We start from the raw sequence: 23,914 nt of genomic DNA, 5'->3' as shown, positions 1-23,914 counted from the left end.
ATATTAGGAGCTATAATTGATTTTACACCATTGTTAAAAAGAGGAAATCGCTCAGTGTGGTTATTGTACATAAATATGTGAAAATCGAGCAATATAAATATGATCGGATAATACATCAACATTTGAAATTTGAATAACATTGGTAAAGAAGCAGGAGTATTATGGCCATATTATGGGAATATCGGGCGATACATAGAACAGGTTGGCTGATAAGTCCCCGGTCTAACAAAGAAAAACACATTTTTTTGTCAAAATTCGTTTTTATTATTCAACATAGTTCCCTTTAAGAGCGATACAACGATTATAACGACCTTCCAATTTTTTTGGATACCATTTTGGTAGTACTCCTTCGGTTTTGCCTCAAAATAGGCCTCAGTTTCGGCGATCACCTCTTCATTGCAGCCAAATTTTTTACCTGCGAGCATCCATTTGAGGTCTGAGAATAAGAAAAAGTCGCTGGGGGCCAGATCTGGAGAATACGGTGGGTGGGGAAGCAATTCAAAGCCCAATTCATGAATTTTTGCCATCGTTCTCAATGACTTGTGGCAGGGTGCGTTGTCTTGGTGGAACAACACTTTTTTCTTCTTCATATGGGGCCGTTTTGCCGCGATTTCGACCTTCGCTCCAATAACGCCATATAATAGTCACTGTTGATGGTTTTTCCCTTCTCAAGATAATCGATAAAAATTATTCCATGCGCATCCCAAAAAAACAGAGGCCATTACTTTACCAGCGGACTTTTGAGTCTTTTCACGCTTCGGAGACGGTTCACCGGTCGCTGTCCACTCAGCCGACTGTCGATTGGACTCAGGAGTGTAGTGATGGAGCCATGTTTCATCCATTGTCACATATCGACGGAAAAACTCGGGTGTATTACGATTTAACAGCTGCAAACACCGCTCAGAATCATCAACACGTTGTTTTTTTTGGTCAAATGTGAGCTCGAGCGGTCAAATGTGAGCTTCCGCATATCCAAATATTGATGAATGATATGACCATCACGTTCCTCTGATATCTTTAAGGCCTCTGCTATCTCCTTTTTTCCATTTTATTTCACAATAACAAAAGTTGCTTCACAAAAGACGCTCTATCTCACAAACTAATTGACTTACAGACGTCAAATTTTGACACGAATCATTTGAAGGTTGGTACTATATAAAAATAATATGCATGTAATACTAGCGACGCCATCTATGTGTCAGACCGGGGACTTATCAGCCAACCTGTTAATTATGGACGATATTGACCAATTTACGCAACGTACACAATTTTAATCCAATTGTTGCATGAATGTTAGGGACCATATATTAGGTTAGGTTAGGTTTAGGTGGCAGCCCGATGTATCAGTCCATTGTGATACCACATTGGTGAACTTCTCTCTTATCACTGATTGCTGCCCGATTCCATGTTAAGCTCAATGACAAGCGACCTCCTTTTTATAGCCGAGTCCGAACGGCGCACATTGGGGTTTTTGATACCAAAAATGGGAATTAATTGAAAAATGAAATTTAGGAGAACCGAAAAAATTTTTATAGTCGGTAAAAGTACACAAAATTCCACATCACTAGCGCAAAAATTGTGTCTTTGACAAGTACCGTTGTGTCACTATATATGTTTGAAGTTGGAGTTATTTTACGTTTTCCTTGCGTGCGATATAAATGTAAATTATTGGTGTCTTAAAAATTAGTTTTGAGTGTTTTCTAAAGCGATAATTAAAAAAATAATAGTGGAACCTTCATCCTCAGGTTAATAAGATTATTTTTGTGTTTTTTGTTTTTATATGTGACTTGTGTTATTATTTGAAATTTAGTTTCGCTCGTAAGTCTTTAAATTAGAGGATTTCGAGAAATATGTCGACAAATAGTTGTGAATAAAGCCACCTAACCTAACCTAACATAGATGCAAAAGTTGTCTGCACTTTTTTGCACATTTTGAAATTAAATGGAAATACTTTTTTCAACCCCTGGTACTATATGTCCCCAACCGTGCACAAATATTTATTACTTGGAGCAGAAATAATTAACCACGATTTACTTCCAATTGGACAGTTGTCGGAAGAAGCGCAAGAAGCTCGAAACAAAGATTTTAAAAATTTTAGAGAGCATTTTTTGCGAAAATGTTCTATGGAAAAATCAAATGAAGAGATATTTAAAAGACTGTTAATTAACATACTTCGGATCCAGTTATATCAGAAATGAGAAATTAAAAGAGAAGAAACCCCACAATTTGCCTATGGAAGCAATTCAAATGTTGATATTTGAGTCAAATCTTGATGGTGATCAAAATGCCAGTGTTGATGATAATGATCCATATAGTAATTTTACTGACGATGATGATTGTGATGATGATAATAATTGTTAAGAATCAGATCAAAAAGCAGATATTCATTCTCTTTTTTTTTTGTTGCAAATTAACTAATGGAAAACAAATAAAATGTGGACTAAAAAATATTTAAAATTTGATTTGTTTTATGTCTTTTAGTGAATTTGGCCGAAAAAAGTTAAAACTATAAACAGGGAAAGCTACTTCGAATTAATTCCCGCTTTTGACATCAAAAACCCCACTGTGCGGCGTTCCACATTGCAGCGAAACCACTTAGAGAAGCTTTGAAACCCTAAGAAATGTCACCAGCATTACTGAGGTGGGATAATCCACCGCTGAAAAACTTTTTGGTGTTCGGTCGAAGCAGGAATCGAACCCACGACCTTGTGTATGCAAGGCGGGCATGCTAACCATTGCACCACGGTGGCTCACAGGGACCATATACTAACACCACATACTAAATTCCAACCGGATGGGATATAATTTGGTCCGCAGGCAAAATCTGGGGATCGGTTTATATGGGGGCTATATATAATTAAGGTCGGTCCTTAATTATGGACCAATTTTTGCATGAATGTTAGGAACCATGGAGTAACACCACGTACCAAACTTCAACCGGATCGGATAAAATTTGTCTCTAAGAAGCTCCGAAAGCCAAATCTGGGGATCTTTTATATGGGGGCTATGCGTAAAAGTGGATCGATATAGCCCATTTGCAATACCATCCGACCTACATCGATAACAACTACTTGTGCTAAGCTTCAAATCGATAACGATTTAACGGATGTTGGACATTGCATGCACTAAAAAAATTTACTCGGATCCAAAGATTTTGAACTTTCCTTTAGGGATTTTGGTATTTATTCCGAGGCAAAAATGCTGCTTCTTTAAAATAAAGACATTTTTTAGTGACCTATCTGGCTTTAAATCTAGAATCAATAAAATTAAAATTAGGACAGAGATTAATCAAATTAAATTTCTTTTTCAAGTTCAATTAGTATAAAATTCAGGAAAAATATTCAGTTAGGCTTTCGCTTTTCCAAATCTGAATTGCCGGGCCTCACGCTTGACACCTGCCATCAGATTTTGTACAGCCACCTTGTCCACCTTCTTCGCCGCAGAAAGCCAGTTTGCCTTGAACTGCTGCTCGTCCTTAGCAGTTTTTTTGGTCTTCTTTAGGTTCCGCTTGACAATAGCCCAGTATTTCTCAATTGGGCGGAGCTCTGGCGTGTTGGGAGGGTTCTTGTCCTTGGGAAACACCTGCACGTTGTTGGCGGCGTAACACTCCATGGCCTTTTTACCGTAATGGCAAGATGCCAAATCCGGTCAAAACAGTACGGAACAACCGTGTTTCTTCAGGAAAGACAGCAGACGTTTATTCAAACATTCTTTCACGTAAATTTCTTGGTTGACAGTCCCGGAAGCTATGAAAATGCTGCTTTTCAAGCCACAGGTACAGATGGCTTGCCAAACCAGATATTTCTTTGCGAACTTTGACAGTTTTATGTGCTTGAAAATATCTGCTACCTTTCCCCTTCCTTTTGCCGTATAAAACTCCTGTCCCGGAAGCTGCTTGTAATCGGCTTTGATGTAGGTTTCGTCGTCCATTACCACGCAGTCAAACTTCTTCAGCATCGTCGTGTACAGCCTCCGGAATAGCGCTTTAGCCGTCGTATTTTGTTTATCATCGCGATTTGGAGTCACTACCTTCTTGTAAGTCGATAGTCCGGCTCGTTTTTTGGCCCGTTGCCAATGGCTCGATGGCGATGTTGTAGACGATACACCCTGCTTATTTGCGGTATCTCGGAGAGAGAGGTTAGGGTTTCGCTTGAAACTACCGGCAACTCTCTTTGTCGTCTCAGCGGCTTCCGGTTTTCGATTTCCCCCCGATCCAGACTTCCTGGCTGTCGACAAACGTTCCCCAAACACTTTAATTAAATTTGTAACGGTTGATTTGGCAACTTTTAGCGATTTTGCCAGCTTTGCGTGCGAGTAGCTCGGATTTTCGCGATGCGCGAGCAAAATTTTGATACGCTGCTCTTCTTGCTTGGACGGCATTTTGACAACTGAAGAGTAAATTCCAAAATCAAAATAGGAGAAACATTCTACACACGCACAGAAAAAACATGTTTGGACATGGTTGTCGCATCCATTTAATGCTTATTTAGAGTATGTAATTGTCGCGAAAACCATGTATTTTATCTTTGTAAAAATAATTTTCGAGCGGAGAAAAATATATGTTGGTAATAAGCATTTAAATGGTTCTCAAATGCCGCAAACATGTTCTATTATTTAAATGATAGAATTTGAGACCATTATATGGTCAGGAAAATCATGTATCTGACCATTCAATTTTTTGACTTTTTTGCAGAGAAAAAAATATTTTTATAGTTTGCGTATAGACATGTCTACAACCATTACATGGCCATAAAGACCATTGTTACATTGTTTTTGTGACCATTTAATTTTTTAATTTTTTTGCAGCGACAAGAATTTTATAAAAACATTGAGCAGGTACACACGATTTTCATTTTGTGCGTCAGTCGTGTGTTGATTGTTTCTTGGAATGGACGGAGAATACGGAATTATTGTGTTTTGTGTTAATTTATTTATTCAGAAATGGCACGTGGTTTTATGTGAATACAAAAAAGGAAAGTGTAATTGAAAAAAATATACCTGGTTTTTGTTCTGCATTTTGATATATGGTATAATTTATTTTTATTTGCAGTTACATGATGTCTGCGTTTGTACATTTGATGGGCACGAAGTAAATATGGAATGATTACTTATTGTTGAAATTGAACCAAACTAGAGTGTGTAAAAATATGTGAAGTTTGCTTGCACGACATTATAAATACAAATAAACAATGAATTAGTTTATAAATAAATAAAAACAAATAAATAAAGTTGATTTTGTGTTTTCTTTTCTCAAGTGGCGTCCTTTTTTCGACGACGAAAAAAGTTTTTTCATAAAAATCAAAACATTTTAGGTGACCATATTCTTTTATCTAGAAGAAAAACATTTTTGACGAATAACATAACATTTTAGATTGTGACCATTGTCTTTTAATGGAAACAAAATTCTTTTTATCAATATAATAACATTTTAGATGAGGACAATTGTATTTTTCTTAGAACCATGTTCACTGAGCCAACATGGTTGCAGGTTAAAATGTTACATGGTCGCCGCAAAAATAGCTGCTATCATATTATTTTGCTCTTCGAATATGATTGTGGCAAACATGTTTCTTCTCTGCGTGCACACACACACCTTCAAAATGAGGGGTGTTCAGGTTTTTTAAATGCAAAATTGAAAGAAGTCAAGTTTATATTGACCAAATTTTGACCGTATCACCCTTTATATCAAAAATTGACTACGAAACCTAGTAAGCCAAAATGGAATGTTGCTTTATATAAACAAAAATGGACTGTTATTTAAAAAAAATATTTTTTATTGTAATTTATCACAAAGCAGTGTTTGGAATGTGTGTTTTGAAGTTAGCCGCAGTTTTTTCCTTCTTAATAATACTTCTAAAACGTAGTGGTATTATAGTCTGGAAAAGTTGGATTAGGGTATCATGTAGTTGACTCAGGCCAACTTTATATCATTGTTGGTGGTTTATATAATTATATATACAACAAATTAAAATTGAAAATATTTTCTTCGCAAACAAAAATTTTTTGTTGTACACATAAAAAATACACAGGCAAATTATAGATCAATCGACCTCTCCCAACCACATGTTGTGCATTTGACACTAATTTGAGAATTTCTTAAAATAACATCAACATGCCATTAAATTTTCTCTAGTGGATGCAGTTGGATAGAGATCATCGAGGTGATTATTATGCAGCATTAACATCTCGTACATAGATACAAAGTAAAAATATCCATATATACATAGCCGAAAAAAATACGTTCCTGTCTATCATAATGAATGACGGGAGCCGGTGGTGACAGGCGTTACCAAAAGCGTGTAATTAGCTAGAGATCACTTTCACTACACAACCAATATGTTGAAGAACAATTGTTTGTTTTTTATCTTATTCCTAAAATTTGTCTATGAAAATATCATAGTAATTTATTTTCATTCATTCACTATCTAAATAAAGAGAGTAAAGGCGAGCAAAGGCACGCGACTTTTTATCAAGTCAAAGAGAGGTGCAAAACGAAGAGATTTGTATAAATCTTAGAAGCTTTATCAAATATATAAAAGCTTTATTACTTTTAGGGGACTTTTTACTTTTTCCGCTCCCTTAGTATGTTTCTCGTTTTAAAACAAAATATTCTATAGAAATAAAATGTTGAAAACATTTTCTATAGAAATAACATTTCGAGAAAATTTTCTACAGAAATAAAACTTTGACAAACGTTTCTACCGAAATAAAATTTTGGCGAAAATTTCTATAGACATAAAATTTGGACAAAATTTTCAATAGAAATAATATTATGAGAAAATATTCCATAGAAATAAAATTTTGTTAAAATTTTCTATAGAAATAAAATTCTGACAAAATTTTCTATAGAAATGAAGTTTTGAAAAAAATTTCTATAGATATAAAATTATGAGAAAATTTTCTATTGAAATAATATTTGGGCAAAATTTCCTCTAAAAAAATTTGACATAATTTTCTACAGAAATAATATTTGGGCAAAATTTCCTCTAAAAAAATTTTGACATAATTTTCTACAGAAATAATATTTGGGCAAAATTTCCTCTAAAAATAAAATTTTAATAAAAATTTGTATACAAATAAAATTTTGACAAAATTTTTTTATAGAAATAAAATTTTAACAAAATTTTCTATATAAATAAAATTTTTAACAAAAATTTCTATAGAAATAAAATTTTGACAAAATTTTCTATAGAAATAAAATTTTTACAAAATTTTCCATAGAAAAAAATTGTCAAAATTTTCCGTAGATATACAATTTTGACAAAATATTCCATAGAAATACAATTTTGAAAAAATTTTCTATAGAAATAAAATTCTGACAAAATGTTCCATAAAAATAAAATTTTGAGAAAAAAATTCTATGGAAATAACATTTTAACAAAATTTTCATAGAAATAACATTTTGACAACATTTTCTACAGAAATAAAATTCTGTATAGAAATAAAATTTTAACCAAATTTTGTACAGAAATAATATTTTTACAAAATTTTCTATAGAAAAAGTTTTGACAAAATTTTCCATAAAAAAAAAAATTACAAAATATTCCATAGAAATAAAATCTGGAAAAAATAGAGATACAATTTTGACAACATATTCCATAGAAATAAAATGTTGACAAAATTTTCTATAAAACTACAATTTTTACAAAATTTTCCATAGAAATAAAATTTTGACAAAATTTTCTATAGAACTAAAATTTTGACAAAATTTTCCATAGAAAAAAATTGACCAACATTTTCCATAGAAATAACATTTTGCTAAATTTTCTATAGAAATAAAATTTTGACAAAATTTTCGATATAAATAAAATTTTGACAAAATATTCGATAGAAATAAAATTTTGATATATTTTCTATAGAATTAAAATTTTTACAAAATTTTATATAGAAACAAAATTTTAACAAAATTTTCTATAGAAATAAAATTTTTAACAAAAATTTCTATAGAAATAAAATTTTGACAAAATTTTCTATAGAACTAAAATTTTACAAAATTTTCCATAGAAAAAAATTGTCAAAATTTTCCGTAGATATACAATTTTGACAAAATATTCCATAGAAATACAATTTTGAAAAAATTTTCTATAGAAATAAAATTCTGACAAAATGTTCCATAGAAATAAAATTTTGAGAAAAAATTTCTATGGAAATAAAATTTTAACAAAATTTTCATAGAAATAAAATTTTGACAACATTTTCTACAGAAATAAAATTCTGTATAGAAATAAAATTTTAACCAAATTTTGTATATAAATAACATTTTTACAAAATTTTCTATAGAAAAAGTTTTGACAAAATTTTCCATAAAAAAAAATTTACAAAATATTCCATAGAAATAAAATCTGGAAAAAATAGAGATACAATTTTGACAACATATTCCATAGAAATAAAATGTTGACAAAATTTTCTATAAAACTACAATTTTTACAAAATTTTCCATAGAAATAAAATTTTGACAAAATTTTCTATAGAACTAAAATTTTGACAAAATTTTCCATAGAAAAAAATTGACCAAAATTTTCCATAGAAATAACATTTTGCTAAATTTTCTATAGAAATAAAATTTTGACAAATTTTTCGATATAAATAAAATTTTGACAAAATTTTCGATAGAAATAAAATTTTGATATATTTTCTATAGAATTAAAATTTTTACAAATTTTTATATAGAAATAAAATTTTGACAAAATTTTCTATAGAAATACAATTTTGACAACATTTTTTATAGAAATAAAATTTTGCAAAACTTTCTATAGAAATACAATTTTGACAAAATTTTCTATTGAAATAAAATTTTGAAAAAAATTCTGTAGAAATAAAAAATTGACAAAATTTTCCATAGAAATAAAATTTTGACAAAATTTTCTATAGGAATAACGTTTTGAAAAAATTTTTCTATAGGAAAAAACTTTTGACAAAATTTCCTTTAAAAATAACTCTTTGACAAAAAATTCTATAGAAATACAATTTTTATAAAATTCTCTAGAAAAATAAAGTTTTAACAAAAAGGAAACATTTTTTCCATAATAATCGCAAACATTTTTTAGATTGTAGTTTTTTTGTAACATTTTCTTTCATGATAGATTCGTTTTGTCTCGAGTGGCAACCGTGATTGTAAGACTAATATGTGTTATTAGTTTACCATAAAAAAAATTAAAATTGGCATAATTCAAAACGATGTACCATCCATTGAAAACACTAATAGTGATTTCGATTGGTAAAAATATGCTGCATGTTTTACACCTTACCGCCATAAATCGAAAATTTTTGTTCGATTGGAAAATCCGGTGCAGCCTGCCCAAGATGTGTACGTTCGATTGACGGGGTGTTACCCATCGCAAGAGCAAAAGTGTAACCCATTTTACACCGTAGCTGGTCTGCGGTGCAGATGGTTACACCTTCAATCAGATGTTGAAGACGCTTTTATTCATCGACCTAAATAATGGCGTTGTTGAAAATACAAAAGAAAGTGTGTGACGCGTGTATTGTGGTTGATTTTCAATTTCTTCACTACAGCTGATTAATTTACCAAGAAGAAGCATTTCAATTGTTTAGTGCCGCGATAACAAATTCGATATTAAATATATTTAAAATAAATGCAAAATGCAAAAGCAAACGCGTTTTTTTTGGCCAACAGCATTGTGGATGCGCTATTGGAGAGTAGTTCTTCTTCTGACGACGAAGAAGTTACAACATCATTGCTTGGACGAAATGACCAACGGCGAGTTAAAAACTTTGTTGAGGATGTAATTAATTTGCACTCTGAAGTAGAAGTAAGATCATTAAAAATATATAAAAGCAAAATTTTTAACAATATCCCTTAGTTCAAGAAAAATTTGCGTGTTAGGCGAGATTGCAATAATAGTTGTTAATAATAAAATATTTCCGAAATATTTTGTCGGATCATCTTTTATTCACTGAATCCTTTATTGCTTTATCTACCCAAAAATCAGCCGACTTCACATGACTGTAGAATAGTGTAATGCAACATTAGCATTGTAGAAGAGAAGATTTAAGAGAGAAAAGCTCCGATATGCTTGAAAGCTTATAAGCGATACACGAAAAGTTTTGTAGCATTCAGCATATGTTGTGTGAATAATTTTAAATATTCATTAGCGTGAGGTGTCGAAATATTTCCAAAAAAAAAAAACTGAAATAAAATTCACCTACCAGCGGAATAATTTGAAGCAAACAATTTCGTACACATTATTGTGTTAAATTAAAATAATATATTTAAGGCGGCTAATGCACTAATATAATTTTTTACGTTTATGGGTTAACATTTCGTTTTTATACCCTGCTCCACACTGTGGAACAGGGTATTATAAGTTAGTGCATATGTTTGCAACACCCAGAAGGAGACGAGATAGACACATGGTGTCTTTGGCAAAAATGCTCAGGGTGGGTTCCTGAGTCGATATAGCGATGTCCGTCTGTCCGTCTGTCCGTCTGTCCGTCTGTCCGTGAACACATTTTTGTAATCAAAGTCTAGGTCGCAGTTTTAGTCCAATCGACTTCAAATTTGGCACAAGTATGTGTTTTGGCTCAGAATAGATCCCTATTGATTTTGGAAGAAATCGGTTCAGATTTAGATATAGCTCCCATATATATATTTCGCCCGATATGGACTTATATGGCCCCAGAAGCCAGAGTCTTACCCTAATTTGCTTAAAATTTTGCACAAGAAGAACAATTAGTACTATTGTCAAGTGTGCCAAATTTTATTGAAATCGGTTCAGATTTAGATATAGCTCCCATATATATCTTTCGCCCGATATGCACTAATATGGACCCAGCAGCCAGAGTTTTATACCGATTTGCTTGAAATATTGTATTAACATAACACTTAGTCGTGTAGTCAAGTGTGCAAAATTTGATTGAAATCGGTTCAGATTTAGATATAGCTCCCATATATATCTTTCGCCCGATATGGACTTATATGGCCCCAGAAGCCAGATTTTTGGTTAAAATTTTGCACTAGGTTAAAATTTTGCACTAGGAGTACAATTAGTAGTATAGTCAAGTGTGCAAAATTTGATTGGAATCGATTCAGATTTAGATATAGCTCCCATATATATCTTTCGCCCGATATGGACTAATATGGTCCTAAAAGCTAGAGTTTTGACCCAATTTGGTTGAAATTTTGCACAGGGAGTAGATTTAGCATTGTAGCTATGTATGCCAAATTTGGTTGAAGTCGATTCAGATTTAGATATAGCTCCCATATATATCTTTCGCCCGATATGCACTTATATGGACCCAGAAGCCAGAGTTTTATCCCGATTAGCTTGAAATTTTGCACAAGGAGTACAATTGGTAGTATAGTCATGTGTGCCAAATTTGATTGAAATCGGTTCAGATTTAGATATAGCTTCCATATATATTTTTCGCTCGATATGGACTTATATGGCCCCAGAAGCCCGAGTTTTGGCCCAATTTGGTTGAAATTTTGCACAGGGAGTAGATTTAGCATTCTAGCTATGCGTGCCAAATTTAATTGAAATCGGTTCAGATTTATATATAGCTCCCATATATAGCTTTCGCCCGATTTACACTCATATGACCACAGAGGCCAATGTTTTGCTCCGATTTAGTTGAAATTTTGCACATGGAGTAGAATTAGCATTGTAGCTATGTCTGCCAAATTTGGTTGAAATCGGTTCAGATTTAGATATAGCTCCCATATATATGTTCTTCTGATTTCGACAAAAATGGTCAAAATACCAACATTTTCCTTGTAAAATCGCCACTGCTTAGTCGAAAAGTTGTAAAACTGACTCTGATTTTCCTAAACTTGTAATACATATATACGAAGCGATAAATCATAAATAAACTTTTGCGAAGTTTCCTTAAAATTGCTTCAGATTTAAATGTTTCCCATATTTTTTTTTTTACTAAAATTGTGTTCCACCCTAGTGCATTAGCCAACTTAAATTTTGAGTCTATAGCTTTTGTAAAAGTCTATCAAATTCTGTCCAAATCGAATGATATTTAAATGTATGTATTCGGGACAAATCCTTGTATATAGCACCCAACACATTTGACGGATGTGATATGGTAACGAAAATTTAGATCTACAAAGTGGTGCAGGGTATAATATAGTCGGCCCCGCCCGACTTTAGACTTTCCTTACTTGTTTATAAAATGGTAACGAAATGGTATAAAATGCTGGATGGATTGATAAAAATTATTTTTCTATATAATTATGAAATGGTATAAAACTCTACACACAGAAAAAATCTCACGAAAATCTCAATCCCAATTAAAGTCTTAATTGGGTTTTTAAAAATATTCCATTAAAATTTAATTGATTCAACAAATTTTTTAATTGAAACAAAAATCAATCACAAAAATTAATAGTATTAATTAATTTTTAATTGTATCAATTAATTTTTAATTGATATTATCATTTCTGGGATTGAAGACATTTCAATTTAAAAATTAATTGGATCAATTAATTTTTTAATTGACTTAATTGGATCAATTAATTTCGTTATTGAAAAAAGTTTTTTTGTGTATTTTATACTAGTCATTGAACTATTTTGTTTCTCTAGGTTAAATTAACACTTGTACTATTTTGAGTGTTAAATTGAAAAATATATTGACCTAAAATGCAAAGTTAGGCAACCTAAATTTTAGGACATGCAAATTTATAAAATTAAAAAAAAAATAATAAATAATTACTGTTTAAACAAAACATATTTTCATTAAATTTAAGACACTTGTTTTTTGCTGGATAATTTCTAAAATAACCCTACATTTTTTCTATTTTTTTTCATGGGTGTACTAAAGTATTTTTGTCAGCGCAGCAAACTTTGCGTATTCTTAGATAAAATTAACTATGCGATGCTAATTAATTTATTTGGTAATAAACTCATTCGGGATATAAGGTACAGTACAATTTTTTTTGTACCGAAATAAAAATCACTAGTAGTTGTGCATTCATAAATCATGCAAGTTATTGCCATAGAACTGCAGTTCTTAAATTTGAAAATGGTGGAATAGATTATACGATGACTCTTTGCATTTTTGTAGAATTGCCCAACTTAAAGTGTGAACACAAAACAAATGTTAGCTGCCTAGGATTGGACAATTGTATTTTGTTAAGTAAATTAATTCAAAGAATTGTGCTTCGAGAAGTGTGAGGCTATTATATATTAGCATTTAATTAGGTATGTCGTTCACCATAAGATGGGGGGTATTCCTAATGAATAATTTGAAATATTAATTTGAGATTGGCCTATTAAAATAATGGGTGGTTTATATGTAATGCAACAAATTAAATTATTTTTTTTTATTTTTTACTTTTATTGTTCAAAATCAAAAATGTAGGAAATAACACAACATTTTAGAACTACACTGAAAAAAACAGCGAACTTATCTGCAAGAAAAATGTTGATTAATTGTAGAAAATTTAGATTATTTTTAGAAAATTTGAACTAAATAGTATTACAAACGGCTGACATCACGCCGATATCGCCAAAAAGTAAATATTTTTCGACAAATTCAAGAATATTTATTAGACATAATTAATTTCGTTCATTTGTTAAAGAAAATTTTGTAGTTAGAAGGTGTAACGTGACAAAATTAATTTAGTTAATTATTTTGCCGTACATTATCAATCCAATCTACGTCATCCAACAGTCAACCAATTAACACATACGAACACAAAACCCACCACTACCCTATAGCCACGGGAGTTAGTTTCTAACCTGTAGAATAACTAAATCTCAAGTAAGCAGAGCTGATTCCACTATTTTCCATTTAAAAAATGGTGAATTTAACATTGGCTTGCCATTGGAGGGAGTCAGTCGCCTCCAATTAGCATTACGTGTAACTAGATCCCCAACTAGTTATAAAGAACTCCCTACTGATAATTAAAGGACGGCCAGATACAGAGCTACATCCTAACCACTAACTACTAGATTGTAGTGGTGAAACCAGTTATAGTTCCAGTTTTTTTCGAAATACGTAACAGGTTGGCTGATAAGTCCCCGGTCTGACACATATATGGCGTCGCTAGTATTAAATGCATATTATTTTTATATAGTACCAACCTTCAAATGGTTTGTGTCAAATTTTGACGTCTGTAAGTCAATTAGTTTGTGAGATAGAGCGTCTTTTGTGAAGCAAATTTTGTTATTGTGAAAAAAAATGGAAAAAAGGAATTTCGTGTTTTGATAAAAAAAAACTGTTTTCTGAAGGGGAAAAAATACGGTGGAAGCAAAAACTTGGCTTGATAATGAGTTTCCAGACTCTGCCCCAGGGAAATCAACAATAATTGATTGAGCACGGAGGACGGTGAACGCAGTGGACGCCCGAAAGAGGTGGTTACCGACGAAACCATCAAAAAAATCCACAAAATGATTTTGAATGACCGTAAAATGAAGTTGATCGAGATAGCAGAGGCCTTAAAGATATCAAAGGAACGTGCTGGTCATATCATTCATCAATATTTGGATATGCGGAAGCTCTGTGCAAAATGGGTGCCGCGCGAGCTCACATTTGACCAAAAACAACAACGTGTTGATGATTCTGAGCGGTGTTTGCAGCTGTTAACTCGTAATACACCCGAGTTTTTCCGTCGATATGTGACAATGGATGAAACATGGCTCCATCACTATACTCCTGAGTCCAATCGACAGTCGACTGAGTGGACAGCGACCGGTGAACCGTCTCCGAAGCGTGGAAAGACTAAAAATTCCGCTGGTAAAGTAGTGGCCTCTGTTTTTTGGGATGCGCATGGAACAATTTTTATTGATTATCTTGAGAAGGGAAAAAACATCAACAGTGACTATTATATGGCGTTATTGGAGCGTTTGAAGGTCGAAATCGCGGCAAAGCGGCCCCATATGAAGAAGAAAAAAGTGTTGTTCCACCAAGACAACGCACCGTGCCACAAGTCATTGAGAACGATGGCAAAAATTCATGAATTGGGCTTCGAATTGCTTCCCCACCCACCGTATTCTCCAGATCTCAGACCTCAAATGGATGCTCGCAGGTAAAAAATGTGGCTGCAATGAAGAGGTGATCGCCGAAATTGAGGCCTATTTTGAGGCAAAACCGAAGGAGTACTACCAAAATGGTATCAAAAAATTGGAAGGTCGTTATAATCGTTGTATCGCTCTTGAAGGCAACTATATTGAATAATAAAAACGAATTTTGACAAAAAATGTGTTTTTCTTTGTTAGACCGGGGACTTATCAGCCAAATTTATTGTGAAGAAAAAACTTTAATGGTCAATACAATGGTTTTTACTTAACAAAATATAAAATTCTTCTTAAAATATGTTCCAATCTATGTTTCAAAATATGTTATTCCACCATCAATTCCAGCTCTCCTAAAAATGCAGTGTTTAAAACGTTAGCTAAAAATATATTTTTATAAAAATGTCAATTTAATCAACGTCAAAATTTTTTGACTTTTTTGAAAAAATTGAATTTTTGTTACTTTAATATTTTAATATTTCTTTACTACCTGTATACAGATTTTAGATATTTTCACCTTTATATTACTCACTCTTATTTGGTTCGAATAAACTGACCAATAGAACTCGACTGACTTTGAAAACAGTCTTCCCATCAACGCAAGAATAGCTCAATAAGGCATTTCCAAAAGATAATATCGGAACCAGATGTTTGTGGCATTTGGTAACTCTCGTGACTAAAGGGTAGTTATTATGATCAACAGCTTAGTGGCTGTGTGCAAAGACAATAAACTTGAGGAAGATAGGAAATTAGCTTGCATCATACCAAATGTTGTATTTACCATGTTAGTTTCATACATGTTTGTAATTTTTTAATTTGTTTTTCGTTTTTATTTTTTAAATGAAAAACTTAATTTTCATAAATTTTAGGCAACAGCAAAAAAAAAATACATTTTCCCGTTTAAGAAAATTTATTTCGTGCACTTAATTTCTTTTTATTTTCATTTTAATGCTATGTCAATACTTGTCGTATACGCGTTTGGTTCGAGTATTAAACTAACCCGGTAAATGGTTCGATCTTCTCAGTAGCTAATTTCCTATCTTCCTGAATCTATAATCTTTGCTTGTGTGTTGCTGCATAGGAGTGATTTCAGGCGACAAAAATTAATTAACTACTTCATGCAAGCAGTGACAATTCCCAGTCGCTTTATTGTATGCATTACTTATATGGTGAACGGGAGCCACTGTGGTAGAATGGTTAGCATGTCCGCCTTATATAGACAAGGTCGTGAGTTCGATTCCTGCTTCGACCGAACACCAAAAGTTTTTCAGCAGTGGATTATCTCACCTCAGTAATGCTGGTGACATTTCTGAGTGTTTCAAAGCTTCTCTAAGTGGTTTCACTGCAATGTGAATCGCCGTTCGGACTCGGCTATAAAAAGGAGGTTCCTTTTCATTGTGCTTAACATGGAATCGGGCAGCACTCAGTAATAAGAGAGAAGTTCACCACTGTGGTATCACAATGACTGAATAGTCTAAGTGAGCCTGATACATCGGGATGCCACCTAACCTAGATGGTGGACGATTTGCACACCAAAGACACACTCGGATAGGCGACTGACAGAGACTTCGGACAAACACCGGCATCTACTGTACACAGCTAGGTGTTGCTCATCGTACATCGTTCGAAGTTCGGTGATATTTTTTTTGCGTCGTCTGAGGAATTTATTCCCAGACGCGAAATAAATATTACAAAGAGACCTTCAGGGCTACTGTTCCACCACATAGACCTTCGGGCCTACTGTTCCCCCACAGAGACTTTCTGACCTACTGTTCCACCACAGAGACCTTCGGGCCTACTGTTCCACCACAAAGACCTTCGGGCCTATTGTTCGCTCGTAGATTAACTAGTAGCGGTAGTAGTAGTTTACATGATAGTCGTCAGAACTACTAAACACCGATATTGACCGATTACCGAAATGAAACTGATCCCGACTGTCACACCACTGCCACACCGGCTCTACAACAATCAACAGCAGCAATACTATTAACCGGGTGAAAGCCGAAGATCTCGTTAGCACTTCCCGATCATCTACAAATCGACAAAAAAAGCAAGTTCCCCTATCAACTATAAATCGACAAAAAAGCAAGTTCCCCTATCAACTTCCCAATCGCCAACAAGCCGAACCACTCAGCATCCACGTCTTAACGAATTCAATAGCCTCCGATCGTCAACGAATCATCAACTACCCAGCATAGACGAAGCGATGTTCCCCTCCATTACCGACTACAAACGAACTGAACTTTCCCTCAACTATCGAACATCGATAAACCGACGTTTTCATCACTGCTGATAATCAACGAATCTAATTAACCGAATTCCTCATCAATTACCGAGGATCAACAAGCCGAGTACTCAACATCCACTGACCATCAAAAACTGAGGCATTTATACTGTGATGCCAACTCCCAAAGGGCAAAAAGCACCAAAAATATATTATAAATTCTGACATACAAGTTACCACTACAAAAACTACTCCACCCATGTGAAATTCAATGTGCTAACATAATACTAATAATAAAAAAAAAATAAAAAAAAAAACTTCCAAAGATGTTATTTAGAACTTCTGGGTATTTTTAATTTACTCATTTTTACGAAATTACATCATTATAATTTTTAATGCTTATTTTACACTCTTTCAATTTATTTTTATCAGTAATGAATTTTAAATTTCAAAATAGGTTCTTTCAGAGGATAAACTAAATGTTTCGACATTAAATTTGGAAAAGCAATATTTGCTGGGAATCTATTTCTTATTTTAATTATGAGTGTTTTCGTGAATTTAATACAAAAGTTTTTAAGAATCTTTATCACTTTCAGAAATTCGGCATTCGTCTCTAGACTTTTAAAAAGAATAACAATATTGATTAAGAAAGGATCAATACCACCTTCATAACAATGAAATTCTATGACAAATAGTTGAGCTTCTTAATCTTTTGACAGTCTAATCAGAATTTTTGTATGAAAAGATGTCGTCAATTATATTCAATAGTGAAAAAAGCACCAAAAGTACTAAATGAAAACACCAGAAAGCACTAAGTTGGTGTTTTTTTGAAAATGCACTGAAAAGCCAATTTGGTGCTTTTTTGGAAATCAAACAGCACTAAATTTGGTGCTAAAAACACCAAATTGGCATCACTGCATTCATTAACGAACCGAATCTCTCATCGAATCCCTATCATCAAGCAACCGAAGAATCAAAGTATTTACGATTATCTACTAAGTCATCAGATGCCATACCGACGAAATCCCAAATGCCTGTTCGCATCAGATCCTAATCATATTAAAAAAATATATTTTAAAAAAATATCATTTGTCAAAGAACCGATGGCCAAGTTAATCTCTGTTCCAAAAAGCCTCAAGTGTCCACTAAAATTATTAAATTATAAATTAAAAGAAAATTAATTTTTTTTGCATGTGTCCCCACTTTGGGGATTTTTGATACGAATGGTGTATTCAGCAATATATCTTATTTTTTTAATCAAGTTTTCCTGCAATAGGCAATAAAAATCATAATAATATTACAATTAGTTCAAAAGTTAGAATTAGTTGATTAAGAAAGGATCAATACCACCTTAATAACAATCAAATTATATGACTAATAGTTGAGCTTCTTAATCTTTTGACAGTCTAATCAGAATTTTTGTATGAAAAGATGTCGTCAATTATATTCAATACTGAAAAAAGCACCAAAAGTACTAAACGAAAACACCAGAAAGCACTAAGTTGGTGTTTTTTTTGAAAATGCACTGAAAAGCCAATTTGGTGTTTTTTTGGAAATCTATTTATCTGGCGTTTTCTTTTCAATGGCTCTATTAACCATGTTCCTTAATCTGTATCTGTCCATAAAGCTCGAAAAATAATTGTATAATTAGATATAATGCATTTGGACGTCAATTGCCTGTTTCGGTATCAGGCTAACATGTAATATAACTAACAGCACTAAATTTGGTGTTAAAAACACCAAATTGGCATCACTGCATTCATTAACGAACCGAATCTCTCATCGAATCCCTATCAAGCAACGGAAGAATCAAAGTATTTACGATTATCTACTAAGTCATCAGATGCCATACCTACGAAATCATAAATGCCTGTTTGCATCAGATCCTAATCATATTAAAAACAAGTAAGGAAAGTCTAAAGTCGGGCGGGGCCGACTATATTATACCCTGCACCACTTTGTAAATCTAAATTTTCGATACCATATCACATCCGTTAAATGTGTTGGGGGCTATATATAAAGGTGTGTTTCAAATACATACATTTAAATATCACTCGATCTGGACCGAATTTGATAGACTTCTACAAAATCTATAGACTCAAAATTTAAGTCGGCTAATGCACTAGGGTGGAACACAATGTTAGTAAAAAAATATGGGAAACATTTAAATCTGATTCAATTTTAAGGAAACTTCGCAAAAGTTTATTTATGATTTATCGTTCGATATATATGTATTAGAAGTTTAGGAAATTAGAGTCATTTTTACAACTTTTCGACTAAGCAGTGGCGATTTTACAAGGAAAATGTTGGTATTTTGACCATTTTTGTCGAAATCAGAAAAACATATATATGGGAGTTATATCTAAATCTGAACCGATTTCAACCAAATTTGGCACGTATAGCTACAATGCTTATTCTACTCCCTGTGCAAAATTTCAACTAAATCGGAGTTAAAAATTGGCCTCTGTGGTCATATGAGTGTAAATCGGGCGAAAGCTATATATGGGAGATATATCTAAATCTGAACCGATTTCAACCAAATTTGGCACGCATAGCTACAATGCTTATTCTACTCCTTGTGTAAAATTTCAATTATATCGGAGTAAAAGATTGGCCACTGTGGTCATATGTGTGTAAATCGGGCGAACGATATATATGGGAGCTATATCTAAATCAGATCCGATTTCAATCAAATTTTGCTCTCTTGACTATACTACTAATTGTACTCCTAGTGCAAAATTTCAACCAAATTCGGCCTCAAATCTGGCTTCTGGGCCCATATAAGTACATATCGGGCGAAAGATATATATGGAGCTATATCTAAATCTGAACCGATTTCTATCAAATTTTGCACACTTGACTATACGACTAAGTGTTATGTTTGTACAAAATTTCAAGCAAATCGGTATAAAACTCTGGCTGCTGGGTCCATATTAGTGCATATCGGGCGAAAGATATATATGGGAGCTATATCTAAATCTGAACCGATTTCTTCCAAAATCAATAGGGTTCTATTCTGACCCAAATTAGGAACATGTGCCAAATTCGAAGGCGATTGGGCTTAAATTGCGACCTAGACTTTGATCACAGAAATGTGTTCACAGACAGACAGACGGACGGACGGACGGACGGACGGACGGACAGACGGACATGGTTATATCGACTCAGGGACCCACCCTGAGCATTATTGCCAAATACACCATGTGTCTATCTCGTCTCCTTCTGGGTGTTACAAACATATGCACTAACTTATAATACCCTGTTCCACAATGTGGCGCAGGGTATAAAAATATATTTTAAAAAATTATCATTTCCCAAAGAACCGATGGCCAAGTTGATCTCTGTTCCAAAAAGCCTCAAGTGTCCACTAAAATTACTAAATTATAAATTACAAGAAAATTACATTTTTTTTGCATGTGTCCCCACTTTGGGGATTTTTGATACCATTCGTATTCAGCAATATATCTTATTTTTTTAATCAAGTTTTCCTGCAATAGACAATAAATATCATAATAATATTGTAATTAGTTCAAAAGTTAGAAAGGTTTGAACTACTATTTTTAGTTCTTAAAAACTTGCATTTTTTAAATTGTTCCTTGACCCAAAATTAACATTTAAATTGTGGTAAGTTAAAATTTTTTGTTGATTACTTAAGTCCTCTGAAATACCTTTCTAAAAATATAGAATATATATTAGTTATAAAAAGTAAATTGTTTTGCGACAATAAATAAAACCAAAATAATTTAAGTTTAGCGTACACACAAACATTTGTTTCTGATTCAATCACGAAATTAATTGATCCAATTAATATTTTAATTGAAATGTCTTCAATCACAGAAATTATAGTATCAATTAAAAAATTAATTCAAGCTTTATTAAAAAATTTATCTATCCAATTAAAAAATCAATTGATACTATTAATTTTTATGATTGAATTTTTTTTTTCAATTAAAAAATTGTTTGATTACATTAAATTTTTAATTGAATATTTTTTAAAACCCAATTATCCCCCATATTCATAAAAGTTAACGTACGCTTTAAACCTACTATTACCATACAAATTCATTCGATAAACTATCAGTAAATTATTATGATATTATGTATAAATAAGAGTTTAATTGGAAAAAAAATTGTGAATTTTTTTTCATTTTTCCAGGCTGGAAAATTGGGTTGATTGCGTTTGTTCTTTATAGTTTATAAACTATAAAATTTTTTGTTCAATACATTTTCAATTTCCAACATTGCACCACCATCAATCCTTCAATGATAGCAAAATAATCGCTAGAAAATTTCATACTATTCATATCGTGTAAACACCCATAAATATGGCTTCACCTGTCCATCTGTCATGAACATCCGTTATTATTTTTGTTTTGTGCCACTGACACCTTTATGGGCTTGCTATTCAAGAGCAATTTATTTTTATTCGATTTAGCTCGGACACAAACCAATTGTCATACGAAGAGAACAAATTTGGCGGGAAGCCGAACTACCATCGTCTCAGCCATAGCACTCTAAGCGCCAGCAGAATGAGATTTTTTGAAAAATAGAATATCAAAAACATTCGCACACAATCACACAAACGAATACGTTGATGAACATGAATGGGTGATTTTGTGTGACAAGACAACAAGGCGATAAATAAAAAAGAGAAATAAAAATACAAAAACACTCGTACATATGCTGCTGGTAGTATGTACTTGAGTTAGTGTGGGCTAACGGTTCTTTGCCATCCCAACGTGGTCAAAATGCCGCTATGCTAGCTAGAGTGCTAGCCAAGCTAACGAACATTTTAAAGCATTCAAAAACAGCAGCAACAGCAAGAACAAATCGAAAATCATATAATTTTCCTGTTATCCGGGCAATGCGACAGCTACGGTGGAGGCTATTATGCGGCTGTTGCTGTTTGTTTTCAAAACACGCTGGCTATACGATGGACAGACGACACATACATACAAATGTGTGTGTGTGTGTGTGATGGGCTAATGGTGGAGCGTAGTTTGTGTTAATGTAGATTTTCTTTGGCGACGTTTGTTTTTCCAATTTTCTCCTCTGACCATTTTACGCGTAATTTTCTGCACTTTTCGGCTTAAGCATATTTTCGACATTCAAAAGTATGTTCGACTAGTCTACGATAGGTATGTATGTAACAATGTATGTATGTGTTTTTTAATATATGTATGTTTGTATGTTCATATTTCTGAGGGAAATCGCTTTGACATACAGCCAAAGGCGTATGAATTGTCGTTAGGAGGCATATTTCAATCGGTGCGTATCGGCTGCTCCACGATGCTCCGGAATCAAATCAGGGGATCAGTTAATATGGGGGCTATATAATTATGGAAGGCGCTATGAACCAAGTTTGGCAAGTTTCTTAGGGGAACCACCGTTGTGCAATGGTTAGCACCACCGCCTTGCATACAAAGGGTCATGGGTTGAATCCCAGTTTTGACCAAACTCTAAAAAGTTTTTTTTTTTTTTGCGGTGGATTATCCCCTCTCTGTAATGCTGGTAAAATTTCTGAGAGTCTCAAAGCATCTCTAAGTGGTTTCACCGCAATGTGAAACGCCATTTGGACCGTCGCCTAGAAGTGATATACCAACATCATTTACCACATTTCAAACGAGTCGTATGGAACTTTCCCCTCCTTAAGTTTACGGAAATGATTTTTTCAATATCATATTGAAATAGCAATAATGCGAAAACAATGTAACGAATGCTTAAAAAGATGAATTCCGTCCCTGTAAGATTCATTGCTTCTGAGCAAATTTTCGCACTACTCCGGATACAGAAAGAACATTTTCATAGTTTTTTTGGGTAAGATTTGTTGCTGGGTCAACTCAAATATCTACGATATGATCTTAATATAACACCAAAGTATAATATTCAAATTACTTCTCGAGATGTTCTTTATTATTATGAATAACAAATAAAGAATGATGCTTCAAATGTCATCAACGGCGATTTCTTTTTTTTGAATGTTTTTAAAAGATTTTTTTTTCGGCATATATCAAAAATTGATAATTCTCGTAATTTGTAAAAGCTTACTATTAATTAATTTTAATGTTAATTGTATTAAGTAATTTTAATTTTTATACCCTTCACCACTACTGTGGTACAGGGTATAATAAGTTTGTGCATTTGTATGTAACGCCAAGAAGGAAATGTCTGAGACCCATCGTTTAGTATACCGATCGTCTTAGAATTAAATTCTGAGTCGATTTAGCGATGTCCGTCAGTCTGTCTGTCTGTCTGTCCGTCTGTCTGTCTGTTGATGTATTTTTGTGTGCAAAGTACAGCTCGCAGTTTTAGTCCGATTGTCCTAAAATTTGGTATAGGGTCCCGTTTCGGCTCAAAGACAATCCCTATTAATTTTGGAAGAAATCGGTTCAGATTTAGATATAGCCGCCATATATATTTTTCACCGATCTGGTCATAATTGGCGTGTATATCAACCGATCTTCCTCAAATTCCGTACATGCGAATATTTTATGAGTCTCGAAAAACTTGCAAAAAATCAGCCAAATCGGTTCAGATTTAGATATAGCTCCCATATATAGCTTTCGCCCGATTTACACTCATTTGCCCACAGAGGCAAATTTTTAACTCCGATTTAGTTGAAATTTTGCACAGGGAGTAGAATTAGCATGGTAGCTATGTGTGCCAAATTTGGTTGAAATCGGTTCAGATTTAGATATAGCTC

General features: G+C 33.0%; 1 protein-coding gene across 3 annotated transcripts in view; it reads left to right on the top strand.

The window, feature by feature from the left end:
• Nucleotides 1–23,914, top strand: part of SmydA-8 (SET and MYND domain containing, arthropod-specific, member 8) — a 105,285-nt gene that overhangs the window by 26,388 nt on the left and 54,983 nt on the right. The gene's annotated exons all lie outside the window — the stretch shown is intronic.

Source organism: Haematobia irritans, chromosome 3 (assembly GCF_050003625.1).
Source record: "Haematobia irritans isolate KBUSLIRL chromosome 3, ASM5000362v1, whole genome shotgun sequence".
Taxonomy (NCBI): domain Eukaryota; kingdom Metazoa; phylum Arthropoda; class Insecta; order Diptera; family Muscidae; genus Haematobia; species Haematobia irritans.
The sequence above is the reverse complement of the archived record's forward strand: the minus strand, read 5'-3'. Positions and strand labels throughout refer to the sequence as shown.